Genomic DNA, 22,190 nt, shown 5'->3' on the forward strand with positions numbered 1-22,190 from the left:
GTCCTCTGTCATCCCCTTCTCCTTGTGCCCTCACTCTTTCCCAACATCAGGGTCTTTTCCAGGGAGTCTTCTCTTCTCATGAGGTACCCAAAGTATTGGAGGCTCAGCTTCAGGATCTGTCCTTCCAGTGAGCACTCAGGGCTGATTTCCTTCAGAATGGAGAGGTTTGATCTTCTTGGAGTCCATGGGACTCTCAAGAGTCTCTCCTCCAGCACCATAATTCAAAAGCATCAATTCTTCGGCGATCAGCCTTCTTTATGGACCTTGAGCTTGTTTGGAGGTTCTAGCAGGGGAGCGCAGCTATCGTATACCCTTGACCGAAGAACGGTACACTCCTTCTATCTGGGATGGTCGTCCTCTTCCACCGAGCGCGCAGCTTCGGGAGGGACGCACATGGAGCGGTGAGGGAGGAAGGGGACACCCGCCTAGCCAGCCAGATCAGCCGAATCAACCCTGGCGATCAATGGGGTGACAGATGTCGCAGCCAGATCGCCCTCACATCCATTTATGGGAGCTTCCGGTTCGGCGCCAGCGCTAATGGCTGCTCTCTCTCCGAGCTCCGGAGAGAGGAAGGCTCTGCGAGTTCGGGTCTGACCCGCTTCGGCAAGCGGGGGACCCCTAAAATCACAGGAACGGATCCTGTGAACAAGGAGATTCGGTGGGCACCCGAAGCGCCCCCTCTTTACCGCAGAAAGAGCCTTTTTAAAGGCTCCGGAACGACAACGGGGGAGCGCGGTGCTGAGAATCGCTACCCAGCCCGCAGAGTGAAGCCGCGTCGCCATTAGTGGAGAGCGTCGATTCCCTTCCTAAACAATCTGGACAAAAAGGACCCGTGAGTAAGACTGAACCTGTATTCGTGTCAAAATTATTTGAAATTAGGCTGAAAACGGGGAAGGCAAAAATTAAGGAAGTCTGCCTTCCCCCGACTGCATGACAATCGAAGCAACGAAAGTTATTAAGCTGCATCCGTAAGGGAAAATTGTTCTTAATTGCCTGAATCCGACATTTGGACTTTGATCATCCCCTTCAGCTTGCAGGGCAGAGGGGAGGAAAAAGTGACTTTACAAGCTGCATGATTAATTTAACGGAAAAGGAAAACTTCTGCAGCCCCCAACCTGGTACGAACTGCTCATAAAACAAAGGAACACTGAACTGACTTTAAAATTCTTGTGAAGGTTACAAAGTGGAAGCTTTACTGTTTACTTGATACAAAGTTTTGGGACTTGGTGGATACAATTTATCAGGGAAGGCTGGGACTTTATCTATTGGGAAAGTGCTGCAATATACATATAGGAGCCTCCTGATAAATTTGTGTTATAAATACTCGTAATTTCGGTTTGCGGACATTCTGATTTGCTCCCTCTAGAGGGTAAACTGAAAGTTGCTACGCTTTGAGACAGTGGAATTTTCCTTTTGGTGAAGGCTCCTGTGGGAAACGACCTTGGGACATGAGTGGCCCAGCAGACGAGATAACCACGAGAGCAAAGACAAAGCAGCTACAGCAACTCAAGAAAAGAGGCTCGATCTCAGGAATAACATCTACAGTGACAACAGGACAAGAAAGAGGTGCAGCAGTCTCCATGGATGCAGTATCGCAAGCCCTTCTCAAGATAAACCAATCCCTGGAGAATTTGACAAAGCAAACGGCAGAGAATACTAAGAAATTGACAGAGAATTCACAGAAATTGACAGACTTGACAGCTAGACTTGACTTGAACACAGAATCTATAAACAAGCTTACGCAAGAGAACTCTGCCACACGTCAAATTGCGGAGGAAGCTAGAACTATTGCTGGAGAGACGCAGGAAAAATTAGAACCGATTGCCAAAAAGGTTTATGATCACGACGAAACTCTGGCATTGTGGGAACTACAAAGAAAAGAAAGGAATTTGAAATTACGATCAATTCCAGAGGATGAAGGAGATAACCTTACAGACTTTTTAATGAAGGAGTTTGCAGATGCCTGGGAAGATCTAGAGGAAGACGAAATCCAAATTACAACGGCTTTCAGATTGGGCAGAAGACAAAATAGAAAGGTACCGAGAGACTGCTTGATTACCTTGAGATCAAAGGAGGAAAGAGATAAAATACTAAGACTGCATTTTGAAAAAGCCTTACAAATTGGAAATTCACCGATACAGATTTTTAAAGATATCCCCAAACATATCCTGGACTTGAGAGCTTTTTATAAGGACCTGGTCTACTTGCTCAAGAAGAACGATATTCGTTTTAGGTGGGAATTCCCACAGGGACTGTCCTTTGACTACAGGGGAAAGAAGGTTAAAATAAAGACGATACAGGATAAAGACAGGTTCTTGCATAAAAATCAAGAAGATTTACAGAAAGGAACTGTAGACCCAATTGCTGAGCAAAAGGGTGTAATAGACATCTTGAACCTTTCGTTTGGACAGAACCTTCCACTACCAACAGAGGAGGAACAACAATTGGGAGCAGTTGGAGGAATACCAGAAAAATAACAAGATGGCCCTGCAATTCCTCAGTTGGAATTGTAATGGGATGAACATGCCTTTGAAGAGACGACAAGTATTCCATATTTTGTACAGAGAACAACTGGACGTGACTTGCTTACAGGAAACTCACATAACTAGAGCCCACAGGAGACTACTTATGAATAAAAAATTGGGACAAGAATTTATCTCGTCGGATAAAGTGAAAAAAAGAGGAGTTGTGATCTATGTAAAAGAGAAATGGGCTCCAAAAATGATTTTTAAAGATGAAGAAGGAAGATATTTAGCGGTGGAGATACAAGTACAAGGAGAAAAATTTTTGATAATTGGGATTTACGCACCAAATGAAGGTAAAGCGGAATTCTTTAAAAAACTTCATGAAACTCTGATGGACTATTTGGATTACAATATGATAATTATGGGAGATATGAATGGTGTAGTTTCTACAAATATGGACAAGACACAAAGACTGACACTCACTAAAGATGGGAGACTCCCTAAGACTTTTTTTGAAATGACCGAGAACATGGACCTAATAGACATTTGGAGAACAAGGAACCCTCTTGAAAGAGAGGGAACCTTTTTCTCCCAAGCACAGATGACCTGGACCAGAATTGATCAAATTTGGATCACTAGTGGAATGGCTCCGAGGATTAAGACGGTAGAGATCTGCCCAAAAACCTGCTCCGACCATAACGCCGTGAAGATGGAAATGAAACTTACAACAACTGGTCAGTTTAGGTGGAGAATGAATGACACCCTGTTTCGAGATAGAGAATTCCACTTGAAGGCCCAAAAAACTTTAAAGGACTATTTCGAAATCAATCTAAGGGGCAATGTGGAAAAAAGAGTGGTCTGGGACGCAAGCAAAGCTGTGATGCGAGGGTTTTTGATTCAACAAAACTCAATAAAGAGGAGAAGGCAGAATGAGAAAAGAGAAAAAATTTTGGAAAAGATAAAAGAAGGAGAGAGAAAATTAAGGTCAAAACCAAAGTCCCAGGAGATTTTGAGGGAGATTAAATTATATCAAACACAATATATGGAATTGATGAACCAAGAGATAGAGTGGAAAATAAAGCAAATGAGACAAAAGTCATTTGAGTCGGCAGACAAATGTGGCAAGCTTTTGGCATGGCAACTTAAGAAAAGACAGAAATTAAATACAGTTACAAGTTTAGAAGTGGATGGAAGGACTATATCTAAACCAAATGAAATAAGAAACTGTTTCGTGAGTTATTTTAAAAAACTCTATTCTCAAGGAGTACAAAATGAAGAAGATATAGATAAATTCCTTAACAAATATGGATTACAAAAAATCTCCCCTCAAAGTAAGGTGGACTTAAACCAGAGAATATCAGAACAAGAGATAGAGGGTGCCATTCAGGACATGCAATTGGGCAAATCTCCAGGACCAGATGGCTTGACTTCCAGATATTACAAATCGCTAAAGGAATGGCTGATTCAACCGTTAAAGGATGTCTGTAATGAGATCTTAGAGGGAAAAAAGGCACCCGAATCGTGGAAGGAAGCATATATTTCACTCATACCAAAGACAGAGACTGAAAAGACTCAATTGAAGAACTACCGCCCAATCTCGTTACTCAATGTGGATTACAAAATTTTTGCAGACATTTTAGCAAAAAGATTTAAAAGAGTATTGATGGAAAAGATCCACAGAGACCAAGCAGGCTTTCTCCCAAAGAGACACCTCTCAGACAATGTTAGGATTATAATAGACATTTTGGAAAAGTTAGAGGTGAATATAAACACCAAAGCAGTTTTGATATTTGTAGACGCGGAGAAAGCCTTTGACAACATTTCTTGGAGTTTTATGAAAAAGAATCTTCATGGGATGGGGGTAGGACAAGGTTTTGAGAATGGTGTGGGTGCAATATACTCTGAACAAAAAGCTAAGTTGATTGTAAATAATGTGATAACGGAGGAACTTAAGATAGAAAAAGGAACACGACAGGGATGCCCAATTTCCCCATTGCTTTTTATTTCTGTCCTGGAGGTTTTGCTGAATATGATTAGAAATGACCAGCAGGTTAAAGGGGTACAGGTCGGAGCAAAACATTACAAGTTAAGGGCTTTCGCAGATGATTTAGTCCTGACTTTACAAGAGCCATACACTAGTACGAAAAAGGTGTTGGAGATAATCCAACAATTTGGCCAGGTAACCGGATTTAAGTTGAATAAACAAAAAACTAAAGTCCTAGGGAAAAATTTGACAGATATAGAAAAGAACAAGTTTCAAGAAGAGACGGGTTTGACGGTGACTAAGAAGGTGAAATACCTAGGGGTTAACCTAACATCTAAAAATTTGAATTTGTATAAGGACAACTATGAAAAATGTTGGACAGAAATCAAAAAAGATCTAGAAATATGGTCAAACTTGAGATTATCAATGTTAGGCCGAATTGCAGTAATTAAGATGAATGTATTGCCTAGAATGTTATTTTTGTTTCAAACTTTGCAAATACTTGACAAGATGGACTGTTTCAAGAGGTGGCAGAAAGATATCGCGAAATTTGTCTGGCAGGGCAAAAAGCCCAGGATAAAATATAAAATATTAACAGATGCAAAAGAAAGAGGGGGATTTGCCCTGCCGGACTTAAAATTGTATTATGAAGCAGCAGCATTCTGCTGGCTGAAAGAGTGGATGCTCCTCGAGAATACAGATATCTTGGACTTAGAAGGTTTTAATAATGCATTTGGTTGGCATGCATATTTATGGTATGATAAAATTAAAGTGCATAGTGCCTTTAAAAATCACATTGTAAGGAAAGCGCTGTTCAATGTTTGGATGAGATATAAAGACTTGCTGGAAAATAAAACCCCTAGATGGTTGTCACCTTTAGAGGCGAAGGCCCACAAGAAACTCAATATGGAGGTCGGATGGCCAAAGTATTGTGAGATTCTAGAACAAGATGGAGAGAGACTGAAACTAAAGAGCCATGAAAATCTAAAACCCAAAGTACAAGATTGGCTCCACTATTACCAAATAACGGAGGTTTTTAAACAAGACAGGAAAATTGGCTTCCAGGTGGAAAAATCAAAACTTGAGACAGAATTGTTAGAACCCAATACTAAGAATCTGTCAAGAATGTATAACTTGCTGTTAAAATGGAATACACAAGATGAAGTAGTTAAATCAGCTATGATTAAATGGGCACAGGACATCGGTCATAATATAATGTCAGCTGACTGGGAAAGGTTGTGGAACACCGGAATTAAATTTACGGCATGTAGTGCCTTAAAGGAAAATGTAATGAAAATGGTTTACAGGTGGTACATGACCCCAGTCAAGCTGGCAAAAATTTATCATTTGCCCGACAATAAATGTTGGAAATGTAAAGAAACTGAAGGTACTTTTTATCATCTTTGGTGGACGTGCCCGAAGATTAAGGTCTTTTGGGAGATGATATACAATGAAATGAAAAAGGTATTTAAATATACCTTTCTTAAGAAACCAGAGGCCTTTCTCTTGGGCATTGTCGGCCAATTGGTGCAAAAAAAAGATAGAACTTTCTTTATGTATGCAACAATAGCAGCAAGAATATTGATAGCAAAGTATTGGAAGACACAAGATCTACCCACCGTGGAAGAATGGCAGATGAAAGTGATTGACTACATGACTTTGGCGGAAATGACGAGCAGAATTCGAGACCAGGGGAAGGAGACTGCGGAAGAAGATTGGAAGAAATTCAAGATTTATCTTAAGGACCATTATAAACTTGAGGAAGTTTAGAATGTCGAGATTCGACAGAGATAAAGGGTTGCAGTAATATAAGATTAGAATAAGAAAGGACTATAATAAATTAGAGTTGGAAAAATATGTATAAGTTGCTGTAAAATTTGGACATGAGGATGCAGAAAGGGGAGGTATGGGGAAGTCCGAGGAAAGAAGTCTACGAAATGACATTATGAAACCACACTTCTTTGTTTGTTTGTTTGTTTTTTTTGTGTTTGTTTGTTATAAAAACTTTTGTAAAACTAATAAAAAATATTATAAAAAAAAAAAATAAAAAAAAAAAGATCAGCCTTCTTTATGGTCCAGCTCTCACTTCCATACATCACTACTGGGAAAATGCTAAACATACCCAGTTCCTTCAACCTTTCCTCATAAGGCTTGGTTTCCAGACACTTAATGATTTTGGTCCCCTTCCTCTGCACGTTCCAGCTTGTCAATATCCTCCTTGAATTGTGGTGCCCAGAACTGACGGTGAGTTTCAGTTTGGAAATAAAAAGGGTTGAAATGGGAAGGGTGAGTTGACTTACTTGAGTCCCTAACAGCTGTTAGGTTATATAACAAGCGGCGTGTGGTTCATGATCCCCTTAATCGCAAAAGGTGCTACAACTAATTTATTTTACCAATGGCTGTGTTGCTTGACTTACTCGTGATGGTGTTACACAACCGTTGATGTAATGTTTCTGGGAGAATTCTGTGAATTGTGAAGACATGCTGCTGCCACATAGCTGAGTTAGGTCATTGGTTTATATCGCACAGTATTGTATATTCTCTCAAGTGGGGTCTCTCCAAGGGCCTCAGCAGAGGGCTTTTGCCAGCTGTTTCATTAGACAAACAGGGGACTGAGCTTGGTACCTTTGGTGTGAAAACGATGCGCTCTAGCACTGAAATAGGAATCTTCTCCATTATTCACAGTTCCTACTGGCTAAGCATGCTGTGGCCTTCTGCTTAATTAGGCTGTTACAAGACAGAAAAGACTGTGCAGAGAGGTGCAGCCCCCTCAGCCACTGGGGCTGGCACCCCCCCTTTAAAATAACTGAAAGCATTTCACTGCAAATCCTATTTTGAGTAATAACCACAGAAGAGTTTGCTTTGCAAAATCATTCTGCTCAGTGTCACTTTTCTGTTGTCATATTCTCACGCACCCTTTCGCAGAGAACAGCTTTAACTAAAAATGAACTGTGATCAATAAATTCATTCTGAACAACGGCGGAGTCAGACTTTCATCAACTATCAAGTTTTAGGTAAAAGGTCTGATCCATGTGGACTCTTCTCTTGACTTAGTAAAAAGAAAGTTACGGAAGTATCTTAAGTTTATGAGCCTTGCCCAACCCTTCTCACTGCCCCTCCAACCAGGAAAGGATTTCGTAGCCATCTTTCTTGGCCTAATGGCTTTTAAAGTGCCTCAGTGAACTGTTAAGTATCGGGTTCTTCTAACTCCATCAAGTTGGCTGCAGGTTTTCAGTGCATATCCCCTCTGATTTATTCCCCAAGAGCACCCTAACTAAACGGTTTGGGAGGGACTGTAACGAGAGAAGGGAGGCATTATTTATACACCTAGCGGGGGGCATTGGAGTAATTCTTGTTGGTTCTCCTCTTTGTATTTCGCAGTCTACTTGTTAAAGGGTATAAAACAAATCATATTTTTAAAAGTTATTTAAAGCACTAAAGCTTATGTGAATTAGGGAGCAGATTGTGTAGCTACAGTCATTTTCTCAATTAACTGAACATAAATCTACAGTAATGAGCTGCTTAACCGGTATGGGACAGACTGAACAGCCTCAGCCCTGCAAAAGCCCCAGATCCATCCCAAAGTTCGGTTAACATACCAAGCTTTGATTATTCCATTTTTTCCATCTGTGCAAGTGCAAGCATTAGTGTGTAATTAGCACTACCTGACACAGAGAACATCCAGACCACAGAATAGAAAGGCTGGGAGCATTCTGAGGATCATTCAGTCCAACTAAAGAAGGATCCCTCACATCTCTCATCTATTTTGGTGGCATCCATCTGTCTCGAGAGACAATGGAGTGCGCCTCTGGGGCTGAGGTCTGTGGGATGTGAAACACAAGAGCAGTCAAGTACAACCTTCCTAGAGTGAACATGTTTACACATGGGGAGGAATGTTTGTCCAGTCAGCAGGTAAACTTCCTGTTTCTTTCTGGGCTGGGACAGACTTATTCTGCAAGTGACTAGAGGTGGGTGTGGCCTCACCTGTGCAGGTAACGACAAAAGCACAGGGCAAGGCAGCCATCTCTCTCTTTTTGACTACATGCATCAAAGAAGCAACATCTGCTTAGCCAAAGATGCTGGAAGCCAAGAGAGGACAAAGGGACTGTCTCCTTATGAGATAGTTTCCAGGTATATGTTACTTTTCTGAGGGTCGAGAAGCAAGGAGTCAAGAAGCCAAGGTCCGAGGATCAGGAAGCAAGAAGCCAAATGCAGCAAGGCAGGAAACGTGTTGCTGTGGCAAAGAGCCAAAGGGAAATGCTGACCTTATATCCCTTCCCTGCTCTTGCCACCAGGTGCTGTGAGTTACCAATCAGCCTCACCTGTGAGGCCACGCCTTGCCTCTCCAAAACCAACTTAGGAAGGCCCCAGTCCTGCAAAGCCCTACTGGTCACAGGGCCTGGCTCCTGCACACACTCCTGACAGGCGTTTGCCCACAGGCAGCTTTCCAGGAGATGGCAATTATGCACGATAGCTATGTTCTCATTCCACTGCTGGAGATGGATTGCTAGGTCAGGAGCGTCCCAGACCCTGAGATTTCAGGGTCCAAACCTGAGACCTGATGGTGCCATGGGAGTGGCATGTTATTAAGCATGACACATTAAGCATTAACCACTGTCCCCGACAGGGTGCATTTAAATAAAATAAAATGCAAAGTCTTACAAATGAGCAAATATGTCTCTGGTTGGAAATCCAGATCGAAACCTTTGCTAAATCAGTTTTGAAGCAATGTACATTCTGCTTAATGTACAATGTGCACTCCTGCTTCAACAGCTGACCTGAGAGATTAGTAAAGGGCTCTAAGTATCATGGGTGATAATGCCCATGGTGGTGGTGGTGATGATGATGATGATGATAATAATAATAATAATAATAATAATAATAATAATAATAATAATAATAATAATAATTTGTTTATATCCCGCCCTCCCCAGCTGAAGCCGGGCTCAGAGCGGCTAATAATAATAATAATAATAATTTTTATTTATACCCTGCCCTCCTCAGCCAAGGCCAGGCTCAGGGCGGCTAACAAGCAATAATAAAAACAAGTTGAATGATTACAACTTAAAAACAAAATTAAAATACAACATTTTAAATATTGAAACATTAAAATATTAAAATGTAGCCTCATCGCAGGAGGAGAAAAGAAAAGAAAAAAGAAAGAGAGGGAGGGAGGGAATCAAACTGGCTCCAAGCCAAAGGCCAGGTGGAACAACTCTGTCTTACAGGCCCTGCGGAAAGAAATCGGATCCTGCAGGGCCCTGGTCTCATGAGGCAGAGCATTCCACCAGGCTGGAGCCAGAGTTGAAAAGGCCCTGGCTCTGGTTGAGGCTAACAACAGTAAAAATAACACAGTTTACATAAAATCACAATCAATTAATTGTAATACATTCTAAAATCAATTCATTCTAAAATCAATGTGGAGTCAAATGAATGGCAGCCATTGGGCTAGAGTTCTATGAGGATGGCCAACTTTGATGGGCCAACTTTGATGATATGATCATGTCCCTCCACCTCTGGCCCTCACAAGCCATACGGAATCCATCTTGCTCTAGGGAGGGGGGAAAGAAGAAGTGCTGGCTCCATGGGAGATGTATCAACAGGGATGGATGGCTGATTCCAAGTGATTGCCTACAAATCAGATAACTGCCACCTCCTCTTTGAACTGCTGCTGAAGTTGGATGGGAATGTTATCTGCAAGCATCTGGATCTTCTCAGTCAGCACAGCTTTGATCACCTCAGCAAACTGACTTGTGTCCTCTCAGGGCATGGTTCCCATCTTGAAGGTCTCTATCTGTTTCTGACGTGTGTGGTTAGATGTTCTCCTGCAAAGATACTTGTAGCATAATTAAAGGTGTGTTGTGCTTGCTAATTTGAGAAGAAACCCCTTTTTTCTTTGGTAAGTGGCTTAGCTTATTTCCAAGAACCTGTTTGTGAACTATGGGTCCCTGGGAATATTTCTAGCAGGGGAAATGCAATAAAAGCTCTCTTTTTAAAAAACAAACAAACAAACTGCTCACAAATAACCTGGGTTTGGCTGTACAGTGGTACCTCGGGTTAAGAACTGAATTCGTTCCAGAGGTCCATTCTTAACCTGAAACTGTTCTTAACCTGAGGTACCACATTAGCTAATCGGGCCTCCTTCTGCCGCCATCACCGCATGATTTCTGTTCTCATCCTGAAGCAATATTTCTGGGTTAGCAGAGTCTGTAACCTGAAGCGTATGTAACCTGAAGCGTATGTAACCTGAAGCGTCTGTAACCTGAGGTACCACTGTATTGCAAGCAAGTCTTCACTAGCTCATCCTGGAAGAAGCAGGGCTCTGAAACATACAACTTATACCACTGTTAGGGCCTGTTGCCTTAAACTTTGCAGTAACATAGTTTATCTCAGAAATAAAGAATGGTATTAGCATAAAAGAACAGAAGGGGAGGCCTACACATTCTACTCATGTCAAAACACCAGGCAGGCCCTGCAAATAACCCAGAGATGCATTTTAAATAAAAGGACACATTCTACCCATGTAAAAACACGCTGATTCCTGGACCATCCGCGGGCCAGATTTAGAAGGCTGTTGGGCTGGATCCGGCCCCCAGGCCTTAGTTTGCCTACCCATGGGGTAGAGCTTCCAAGATCAAAAGTTGAAACAAATTTCAGAAGGATAGCTATGATGGTTTGCTGTGGCGAAACCAGCAAAGCACTGTGTAGACTTTTAAAGAAATGAACAGATTTCTTGTGGCATCTGTGGCAGTAGGTTCTAGACCTACATAAATGTTTATGCCACAATAAAGATGTCACTCTTGAAGGTGCTACATGATTCCTTGCTATTTGTTTCAAAAGTGGTCGATGATTAGGTCAACCAAACATTCCCTTCCAGGATGTGCTTACACATTCATTTGGTTTGGAATACTTATTCTCCCATGTGCTGATGTCAGCTTCAACTTTGCTTCCATAGTGACCACAAGTACTGTTCAAGAGCAGTTCACCGATTCTTGTTTCCCCCTGAACTGGCTGAGTGTGTCTTCTGTGCTTCGTAGCAGCCTAGCACTGTTTTCCTATGGAGCATCAAGCTTAAAAAAGGTAAAGGACCCCTGACAGTTAAGTCCAGTCGCAGACGACTCTGGGGTTGCAGCGCTCATCTCACTTTACTGATTGAGGGAGCCGACATTTGTCCGCAGACAGCTTTCCGGGTCATGTGGCCAGCATGACTAAGCCGCTTCTGGCGAAACCAGAGCAGCGCATGGAAACACCGTTTACCTTCCCGCCGGAGCAGTACCTATTTATCTACTTGCACTTTGACGTGCTTTCGAACTGCTAGGTTGGCAGGAGCTGGGACCGAGCAACGGGAGCTCACCCCATCATGGTGATTCGAACCTCTGACCTTCTGATCAGCAAGCCCTAGGCTCAGTGGTTTAGACATCAAGCTTATTCTGCACCCAAAGTCTGCACTGTCATTTTTCTAGCACTTTGAAACCAAAGAAAGACATGTCTGTGACTTCTGTTCAGAAATCTACTCGTGCTAAGGGGAAGCCCCTTTGTCAGGCAACCCCTGGGCCACGCACAATTGCCATACTCCATATTCATACAATTGTTTCAACTCTATCATCTCATTTAATCCTTACAAGAATGCAGTCCTGTTTTACTCTGATGCCTAGAATCACCAGCAATGCAGTTGGTTACATTATTTTATCAGTTGTACAGCCCGGTCCTGTATATCTTCAACTGTAACCTCACCGAATGAATTCAGTGGGGTTTACTTATTTCACAAATAAATCTACGTACAGTATATCCCTCCCTTTTCCTCCTCCCAGCAGACTTTGGGGATGCCACAATTATCCATCTTTTTTTAAAAAAAGGCAATAGAACAGGTTGTGGAAACTATTGAGGCATCTCTCTATTAAAAGCGGCTGGCAAAATTCTTGCAAAGATCTTAGCAAACCATCTCCTAACTATATCCTAGGATACCCTTCCTGAATCCCAAAATGGTTTTTGACCTTTTAGGGGGACAGTGGACATGATTTTCACCACTCAACATCTTCAAGAAAAATGTAGGGAGAAAAACCAACCCCTATATATGGTGTTTATTGACCTGACTAAGGCCTTCGACACTGTAAATTGCACTGCCCTGCTGAAAATCAGCTTCCCAGATAAATTTGTGAACATCTTTCTGCTCCTCCATGTTAATATGACAAAAATATGGCAACAATCACAGATAACAATGGCTCTCAAAGTGAACCATTCACAGTGGAATCAAATATTAAACAGGGATGTGTTATCGCCCCAACTCTAGTTACCGTATTTTTCGCTCTATAACACGCACCCAACCATAACACGCATGTAGTTTTTAGAGGAGGAAAACAAGAAAAAAAATATTCTAAACGAAACAGTGGATGTATGATTTTTGGGGTAGCCCAATGCAAAAATCCTGAGGATCCATGTGATCTGACGGCGAGTTTGGGGTAGCCCAATGCAAAAATCCTGAGGATCCATGTGGATCCATGCTTTGTAACCACGTTTTTGCACCACTGTGGCCCCAGGCAACAGTGGGTGCGTGATTTTTTTGGTGCAAGCTGTAGCCATGGACATGCTATGTGATCTGCTGGTGAATTTGGGGTGACCCGTGTAAGCGGCTCCTCTCCTCTCCCGCTTTGCTCCTTTAAAGAAGCAGGCTCTCTGTCCCTCTCTCCTCCCCACTCAGCGGCTCTTCTCCCGCTTTGCTGTTTCAAAGCGAGCCACGGAGGAAGGAAGGAAGGGGAACTATGGATCCTCTGCTCACGACTGCAGCAGATCCCCCCCGCCACCCGTAGGCATTCGCTCCATAACACGCACAGACATTTCCCCTTACTTTCTAGGAGGAAAAAAGTGAGTGTTATGGTGCAAAAAATACGGTATTATCTTCATTGCCATGATCCTACACATTGTTGAAGGAAAACTCCCCACTGGGGTAGAAATCATATATCAAACAGATGGAAAGCTCTTTAACCTGGGTAGGCTGAAAACAAGGAGTAAGGTTACCATAACTTCTGTCATGGAGCTTCAGTATGCTGATGACAACGTAGTGTGTGCACACTCAGAGGACAACTTCCAAACCATCCTAAATATCTTTGCAGAAGCTTATGGAAAGCTTAGTCTATCACTCAACATCCAAAAAACCAAAGTGCTGCACCAACAAGCACAAAACAAACCCCCTGCAGTGCCACAAATCCAACTCAATGGTGTAACGCTGGAAAATGTTGGTCACTTCTCCTACCTGGGCAGTTATCTTTCCACAAGGGCAGACACTGATGCTGAAATTCAGCATCACCTGAGCTCTGCGAGTGCAGCTGTCTCCCAATTGAAGTGCAGAGTGTTTGAGGACCAGGAAACAGGGAAACCAAAATGCTTGTTTACAAAGCTATTGTACTACCAACCTTACTGTATGTTTGTTAAATGGGGACCACTTACAAATGCGATCTCCAACTGCATGAAGGATTCCATCAATGTTATCTCTGAAAATTTTTACACATCACTTGGGAAGACAGGTGAACTAATGCCAGTGTACTGGAAGAAGCAAAGATCACCAGTGTTGAAGCAATGATTCTTCAACATGTACTTTGTTGGATTGTTCACTTTGTTTGGATGCCTGATTATCATCTTCCAAAGCAACTACTCCATTCTGAACTTAAAAATGGAAAGCGTAATGGCAGTGGTCAACAAAAGAGATTTAAAGATGCTCTCAAGGCAAATCTAACAAAATGTAGTAGAAACACCAAAAACTGGGAAACACAAGCCTGCGAGTGCTCCAATTGGAGAACAGCCTTTACCAAAGGTGTCATGGGCTTTGAAGACACTCGAACTCAGGACGCAAGGGAGAAACGTGCTAAGAGGAAGGTACACTTGGCAAACCCTCACCGTGATCACCTCCTGCCCAGAAACCTATGTACCCACTGTGGAAGGATGTGTGGATCCAGAATTAGCCTCCACAGTCACTTACGGACACTCTGCTGAGACCATGTTCACGGGAGACAATCTTACTTAGCTATGAGTGATCACCAAAGAAGAAGAAGGATGCATATACACTGTAGCAAGAGACATAACCATTGCTTTCTGAAAACTCATGTAGATTCATGTTTCCATTTTAATAGAAACATTTAACAGTAGTCCAGGGAAAGTGTTTTAAAAAATAAAAATATTTTAGCCCAGATAAATGCTGGACTTGATTTTCCTGCTGACCTTCTTTTTTTTGGCGGGGGTGGGGTGGGATTCATATAACTTTATTCACAAATGCAACGTTTTGCGCAGCCAATGTCCAAACTGCAAATTCTATAACAGCCATTCCAAACATTCTTATTTATTACAGTTTTCCCCTCCAAAACAACACAACATGCACTTAAAAAGATGCTTAAATGAGTGAAGGGTATGCAAATGACAGAATTCTTTTTGAAAGATTAAAGACGAGTTTAGAAGTCAATGAGATTTTAATTAAATTAAATGGTACTTTAATGGGTACTTACTAGGGAGATTTATGGAAACACATAAACTTGGTTTCCATGAGGTGGAGTCTGAGCTTTTAAGAGTTACCTTACGGTGCTTTTTCCTGCTGCAATATAATACCCCAAATATTTGTAAGTTGTGACTAAACATTGAAGTCTCTCCCCGCCCCCCTTTTGCAGGGGTGAAGGGGGAGATCAGTGGTGCCAATTTGTCTGCCCCTGTTCTGATTATTGGATGCTTTTTTTTGTAAGGGAGAGAGGCTGTGGGGGGAAGGTTTCTCCCTTCAGGGCTAGAGATATCTGATATCCATTCTAAGTGCAGCCAGAAGGACAAAGTTTTGTCTCAGACTGCAGAGAAGGGTGGGTGGGTGTGGGGAGAATGGTCAATGGGATTGTTTGTTTTTTCAAAAAAAACATTTGTTGCAAACTTAGCAGGAGATCTGTTATTTCCGATGGGCAATTATGTCTGTTTCAGTATTTCGGATTCAAACCGATTCCCCCTTTCAGGGATGAAAAAATATTGATACTTTAAAAAAAGGAGGGGGTTAATGTGTATTTATTTATTTACTTATTCTCCCTCCTGACTGCCCCTGTCTCCTGTCTAGAAGTGCTATCCAATGACCCCTGGCACTGATTAAAGTTTCAAGATGACCCCAAAGAGCTTTCCTTGCGCTGGCTGCTTATAAAAGTTGTTTTAACTACTGCTTCAGCCAAAGTCTGGGCTTTTGCTGCGCAGAGTCTCAGACTGTTCAGTTCCCAGGCAGGGAGGACTATGTTAAAGAGCAGATGAGCTGGAAAGAGAAAATGCTAACTTGGAATATGGTTCTTCCTCTTAACCCACAGAATAGCATCTCACTGTCTAAAGGCTTGTGGAGAGGAGTGGAGAAGCATCTGGGTGATTGCCAGGTAATGAATTCGTCCTAGCCAAGGTCTGGTTAAGGTGGTTGTGGGTGCAATTCCCAAAACAGAACCTCTTTCCTCCCAGAAGGAACCAAGTGAAACAAAGAACCACAAAATCAGTCTTATGGCATCTTAAAGACCAACACGAGCTTTTGCAGGCTACAAAAACAACAACACACAAACCTCTGAGCTTACCTGCCTGCACATTTTGCTTTCTAACTTTCTTTAAAGGAGGCTAATAAACTTACTTTTTAAAACGATAGAGTCTGGGACCCCTTGCCAGCATGGGCCCTGGTATCAGATCCAGTCCCCACAAGTCACACAGTATCCATGCTGGAATGATCCCTGACTGTCCGTATGGCTGGTGCCAAATATCACTAGCTGCACAAAGGCTGCCTAATCCATGGAACAGCACTATTTCAGGTTTCGGTTAATGGGAGGGGAGCAAGAGGGCTTTCTGTGGTTTCTTGAGGCCAGCGGCTGAATGACAGAATCACACCTGGCAAGTGACAATAGTGTGAAGTTGCCAAAACAGTGACATAGGAAGCAGCTTTTATAATGAGTGGCATATATATATATATATATATATATATATATATACACACACACACACACATACACACACACACACACACACACACACACACATACAGTGGACGCTCGGGTTGCGAATGTGATCCATGCGGGATGCACATTCGCAACCCGCAGCGTTTGCAACCCACAGTGCTGCGTCTGCACATGCGCAAAGCACAATTTAGTGCTTCTGCGCATGTACGACCCCCGAAACCCGGAAGGAACCTGTTCCGGTACTTCCGGGTTTCGGCGCGTCTGTAACCTGAAACAATGCAACCTGAAGTGTCTGTAACCCAAGGTATGACTGTATTGAGGTACATCTGCCTTACTATTCTCTACTTGTAACTGGTACTAGGTCTCCAGAGTTTCAGGCCAGACTCTTTCCCAGCCCTCTGTGGAGAAACCAGGGACAAAACCTGCTCCACACAGGACAGACATACTACCTCTGAGCTACAATCCTTCCCCCAAACCTGACAAAGCTCATGCCACGATTGCACCAGAGATAACTACTGACATAAATCAGATTTTTTAAAAGACACAAAATAAAGAGGGGGTAACCATGAGAAGGCAACAGGTTGGGAACTGGGTCCTGTAGATTCTGAGCAATAAGTAAGATAGAGAAAAGTCTAGTGCAGAACCACCCTTATTAGCCTGGGTCCAGAATACATAACCTTTTTGTCTGGAACAACCCTCCATATACCAATCTTTGAATACGTCTTCCAAAAGCAATATTTTAATTAACATTGCCGACTTACTCTCATGTTCTCAATCAGTCTTGTAATAAGATGCAGTGAGTGCTGAATGCTAAAACTGACATGACTGCATGAGACATGAACTCAAACATGAGTTTTTAATGTTTTGGAGAGAGAGAATAAACTTTGGTTTCAAGTTGCTGCCCTGTTGCAGACTTGATTGGACTCTGATGGTCTGCTCACCCTAAAGCTGCCTGAGGTATTCGGTGCTCTAAAGCCTAATTCTAAACTGCTTGTGGCATTTCTAGATGATATCAAGATGTTTGGATTTTTCGTGTGTTTTTTTAAAGTTGAATTTACAGTGGAAAGTTAATGTAGGCTACCAAAGCCCCAAAGAACCTTCAAATAAGGGCAAGATGGAAGAAGTTTGCATTAGCCTTGGTGGGAGCCTTGCCTTATTTCCGTGTAAACACATGCTTGACTCTACATGTTTAAAATGTAACTGCAGGAGATTGTTCACATGTGATCGTGTTCATAGGGGCTGCTCTGGAGGAATAATAATAATAATGCGAAGCAATTAGAGTAAGCAGTTCTATCAACTGTGGGAAATATAGAATTTTATGGAGCTGTACCAAATACCGTTGTACCTTGGAAGTCAAATGTCCTGGAACTTGAATGTTTTGACTCCTGAACACCGCAAATCCGGAAGTGATTGTTCTGGTTTGCGAATGTTATTTGGGGACCCGAACATCCAAAAAGGCTTCCGCGGATTCTGATTGGCTGCAGAAGGCTTTCAGACTTCCTTTTCCCCAGTGAGCAATCCCAGCCAATCACAACTCAAGTCATAGCCATGATGCCTTGGTTCCATGATGAAATCATGAAGTCGATTTAGAGTTAGGGCATTGATTCCTGGCCTCAGTATACAAACATTTTTTGCCGCTTTTTGTAGCTCTTTGAAGCTGACAAAATGAGGAAGGCACTTGTGACAAATGCAGGATACATTGCACATGAGTGATGAGTGGGGAGAGGCCTTTGAGAAGGTCACATTTTGGGGGTGCCTTTTGAATTATTCTGCCCTTTTAATTTTGCCACCCCTAGAATTGAGCTGCCCTAAGTGGCCACCTTGTGGTTAAACCATCTGTAAAGGTAAAGGACCCCTGACCATTAAGTCCAGTTGTGGACCACTCTGGGGTTGTGGCGCTCATCTCGCTTTACTGGCCGACGGAGCCGGCATTTATCCACAGTCAGTTTTTCTGGCTCATGTGGCCAGCATGACTAAGCCGCTTCTGCAAAACCAGAGCAGTGCATGGAAATGCTGTTTACCTTCCTGCTGAAGCAGTACCTACTACTGCTAGTATCTACTTGCACTTTGACATACCGGTACTTTCAAACTGCTAGGTTGGCAGGAGCTGGGACTGAGCAATAGGAGCTCACTCCATCGCGGGGATTCGAACCGCCGACCTTCCGATCGGCAAGCCCTAGGCTCTGTGGTTTAGACCAGAGCGCCACCCGCATCCCTTAAACCAGCTTTGGGAAGAATCAAATTATTAAATGCTATGGCACATCAAATACTCCATGCTTTGAAAATCCAGGGTATCAGGAAGAGGGGTGCTAGCTTAACCTTCTTCTGAATGCACTGGTTTCAAGAGCCTAGATGTTTGTGGGCAAGAGTTCAATTGCACAAACCTCACCTACAGTCTAAAATGGTATATTCCAAATAGAATTAGCACGCTGCAGGAAAAAGCTCTCGCATGGCTATCAGTAATGTGTGAGTCACCCCCAATTGTGGCAGAAACCACCGGGTTTCCCTTGATCTAGCTATGGTTATCCTTATCTTGAATGTAATGTGCAAAGACACATCCGTCAAGTCTGTGTTTATGAGACCGGGCCTCTCTCTGTACGTTTACCTGTGTCTGTTTATATGTGCACACATCCTTTTGAAGGGCTTATGGAACTGTGTGCCAGTGCCCTGCTAATACCTTAAAAAGGTAAGGGTTGGCATAGAGTGCCAGGAGTCTGCTGTGTCTTTGGCACCCAGGGATGACAACAAACAAGAGCAGTCAGAGCGCTGGTGCGATATACTAGCCTCTTTTAACATTCTGGCAGTTCTCAGAATGCGGGTCACGGGAGGCATAAGTTGTAGTTAATTTCTTTAAAAGAAAGTTGCCAAAGTGAAGGGCTGTGTGGTTGGAAATGTGCAAAGCAATAGCAAATGCCTGGGATTGCTCTCTCTATTTAGATGTAGAAGATTTAGATTTAGAAGATTTAGAAGCCAGTCAAAAAGTTCTCCACACAATGCACATTAAAAAATTGTAGATAAAACACAAGCTGAAATCCACAAAACTCTTTAAAAAACGAATATACATCAAATAATTATCTTTAAACCACATATGGAAACAGCAAAACATTTCAAAAAAATACAGCAAACTAAATGCCTGGGTAAGCTTGCTGGAATAAAACAAGTTTTCAGCAGTCATCTAAAACGTAACGAGAGCACCTTCCAAAGGACGTATCCTACCACACTAAAAGATCAACTCCTTGCAAACCTAGAGTCAACAGGATGTGGCACTTATAAAAGCAATAGATCCACAGATCAAAATATTCCAAGAGGAGTGCCTGTGGAAAAGTAAACTGGCCCCAAGCCATTGATGGCTCTTATGGCAGATTATAAACGCTTAGCATTTTATATAACAATTTTGAATCGCCAGCATGCATTATTTTGCTGTACTCCTTACAAAAACCCTCTCAGGTAGGTCAATGTGATTATCACCCCCATGTTGCAGACAGAAGCGTAAGGCTTGGATTTAGGACAAGAGACAGGAATCAGTCCAGAAACTTCCTGAATGGTTGGACAGATGAACAGTCACTCTTCTCCTCAGACTGAACCTGTGTTAAGTGATCTTGATGACACTTGGATGTTTAAGAACACAATAAGGGCCATGTGGAACCATACCAAGTCCCACCTAATCCAGCAATAAGGAGAAGATACAAATTAAGATGGGACGCGGGTGGCACTGTGGGTTAAACCACAGAGCCTAGGACTTGCCGATCAGAAGGTTGGCGGTTCGAATCCCCACGATGGGGTGAGCTCCTGTTGCTCGGTCCCAGCTCCAACCTAGCAGTTTGAAAGCACATCAAAGCGCAAGTAGATAAATAGGTACCACTCAGGTGGGAAGGTAAACAGTGTTTTCATGCGCTGCTCTGGTTCACCAGAAGTGGCTTAGTCCTGCTGGCCACATGACCCGGAAGCTGTACGCCGGCTCCCTCAGCCAATAAAGCGAGATGAGCGCCGCAACCCCAGAGTTGCCCACGACTGGACCTAATGGTCAGGGGTCCCTTTACCTTTACAAATGAAGGAGCATGAACTACGATGATCCTTGCTGGATGGACCATCAGTCTGATCAAGCAGGCATGCGCGGACATTCTACACTCACCCTTAACTGGTTGTGTGGAAAGCTCTGTATCTGCTCTGGAAAGAAGCTCTTGTTTGACTGCTATGTGTGGAGGCACGAGGACAAGACACCCCATGCACACCCAGAAGTATGTTTACCTCCTACTTTTCTGGGTTGGGTTGGTGTTTTCAAAGAAGGGGCATGATCAGAGGGTGCAGGGCTCAATGGGCGGGCCTGCCTGCAAGAACATTCTTCAGCCAAACACTCTGGCAGACAAGAGAGTTGCGAGGCTCTTGCTCTTGCTTGGTCTCCAGAACTTTTGCCTCCAGCATGGTAAAATACCCTGGCACCATCCCGCACAGCTGCTTGTGTGCGAGAGAAGGAGAAGTCAGAATAAAACGGCCTCCTCCCAAGTCCCAGCTCCTTAATTAAACGCATGGCAAGAACCGGGAGAAGCACATCTGGTTTCAATCTGCACGGGCCCTTTGATGGCATCAGATGTTCTTTTCCCTAACGGAGGGTGTGTGGAAATTCTGGCCTGTCTGTGGCAGCTTGGAGCCCAGGCTGGCTCCTGTCACTGAACCCCAGGGGCCCTTCTCCTTCCCTGCTGTCGGCTGACCCCTGCACCACACTCAGCCCCACCCCCACCCCCGCTTCAGTCCTGTTATTTCCCCCGCTCAGAGAGGCACATAGGTCTTGTGAACAAGGGCTTCATGTTTTGCCTGCTTCACCTCCACTCTTTTCTCTCCAGTGCGGCTATGGGACAATTCACACAAACTTTTTCAGCCGCACTAAAAAGTGTTCTTTTTTTAATTTTTTTTATTCAAAGTTATAACAAGACATATTATCCAAAAACATATCCTTATTTCCCCCCCCATTTTTCCTCCCTCCCCCCTCCCCCCCACAGAACCCAGCCCGACTTCCCTCAGTTCCAGTCTTTGGTTTCTCCAGTAATGCTGTTTTCTGCATGTTACAAAGTTGTATAGATCCTCAAACTGTTTAGCTGATTATTATCAGTAAAAAAATTGTGAATGTTTATTCAAAACCTGCCAAGGAGTCCAGTTCGCTTTGTTGCGTCTTCAGATACTTTGTGAAAGGTTCCCATTCATCCTTAAAGTCACAGTTATTCTTGTCCCATAGCTTATATGTCAGTTTTGCCAGTTCTGCATAGTCCGTCAATTTTTCTTGCCAGGATTCTTTAGTTGGGGTTTCTTCAGTCTTCCATCCTTGTGCAACCAGAACTCTTGTGGCCGTTGTCGCATACATGAAAATGTTTTTCAATTTTTTTGGCAGGTCTTTCCCTACAATCCCCAACAAAAATGCCTCGGGTTTTTTAACAAATGTTAAATGGAACATTTTCTTCATCCGCACTAAAAAGTGTTCAAACCTTAAAATGTAACCCAATGGAAACATTCACCTTTGTCATTCAGGTGATAACTGGCAGCTAAACCTGCAAGAGGAGTTTGAAGTGCTGGAAGCTGAAATGTCAAGTTCTCTCTGCCTGTGGTGTTACATTTACAGTATGATGGCCCAGTCAGACATCATGGGAGGAACAGACATCTCTGTGATGGAATGGGATCCAAAGGACTGTGACGTTCCCAACTTTTGGATTTCCACAGCAGAAAAACATGTCTCATTTATGAAGTTTTCTTTGATAAACAGTTTCCTCAAACTGTGCAAATGTCTTTGTTTTGTTTTAGTGACTTCTTTTA

General features: G+C 43.0%; 2 long non-coding RNA genes across 2 annotated transcripts in view; both read left to right on the forward strand.

Moving 5' to 3' along the window:
- The window catches only part of LOC309533933, a 274,946-nt gene that overhangs the window by 252,380 nt on the left and 376 nt on the right, over window positions 1–22,190 (forward strand). The window lies entirely within an intron of this gene.
- Window positions 15,762–22,159, forward strand: LOC309533943. Its single transcript, XR_014220557.1, has 2 exons — window positions 15,762–15,827; window positions 21,909–22,159. It is a non-coding gene; the product is annotated as an uncharacterized lncRNA (long non-coding RNA).

Source organism: Podarcis vaucheri (assembly GCF_965113315.1).
Source record: "Podarcis vaucheri genome assembly, chromosome: 6".
Lineage (NCBI taxonomy): Eukaryota > Metazoa > Chordata > Lepidosauria > Squamata > Lacertidae > Podarcis > Podarcis vaucheri.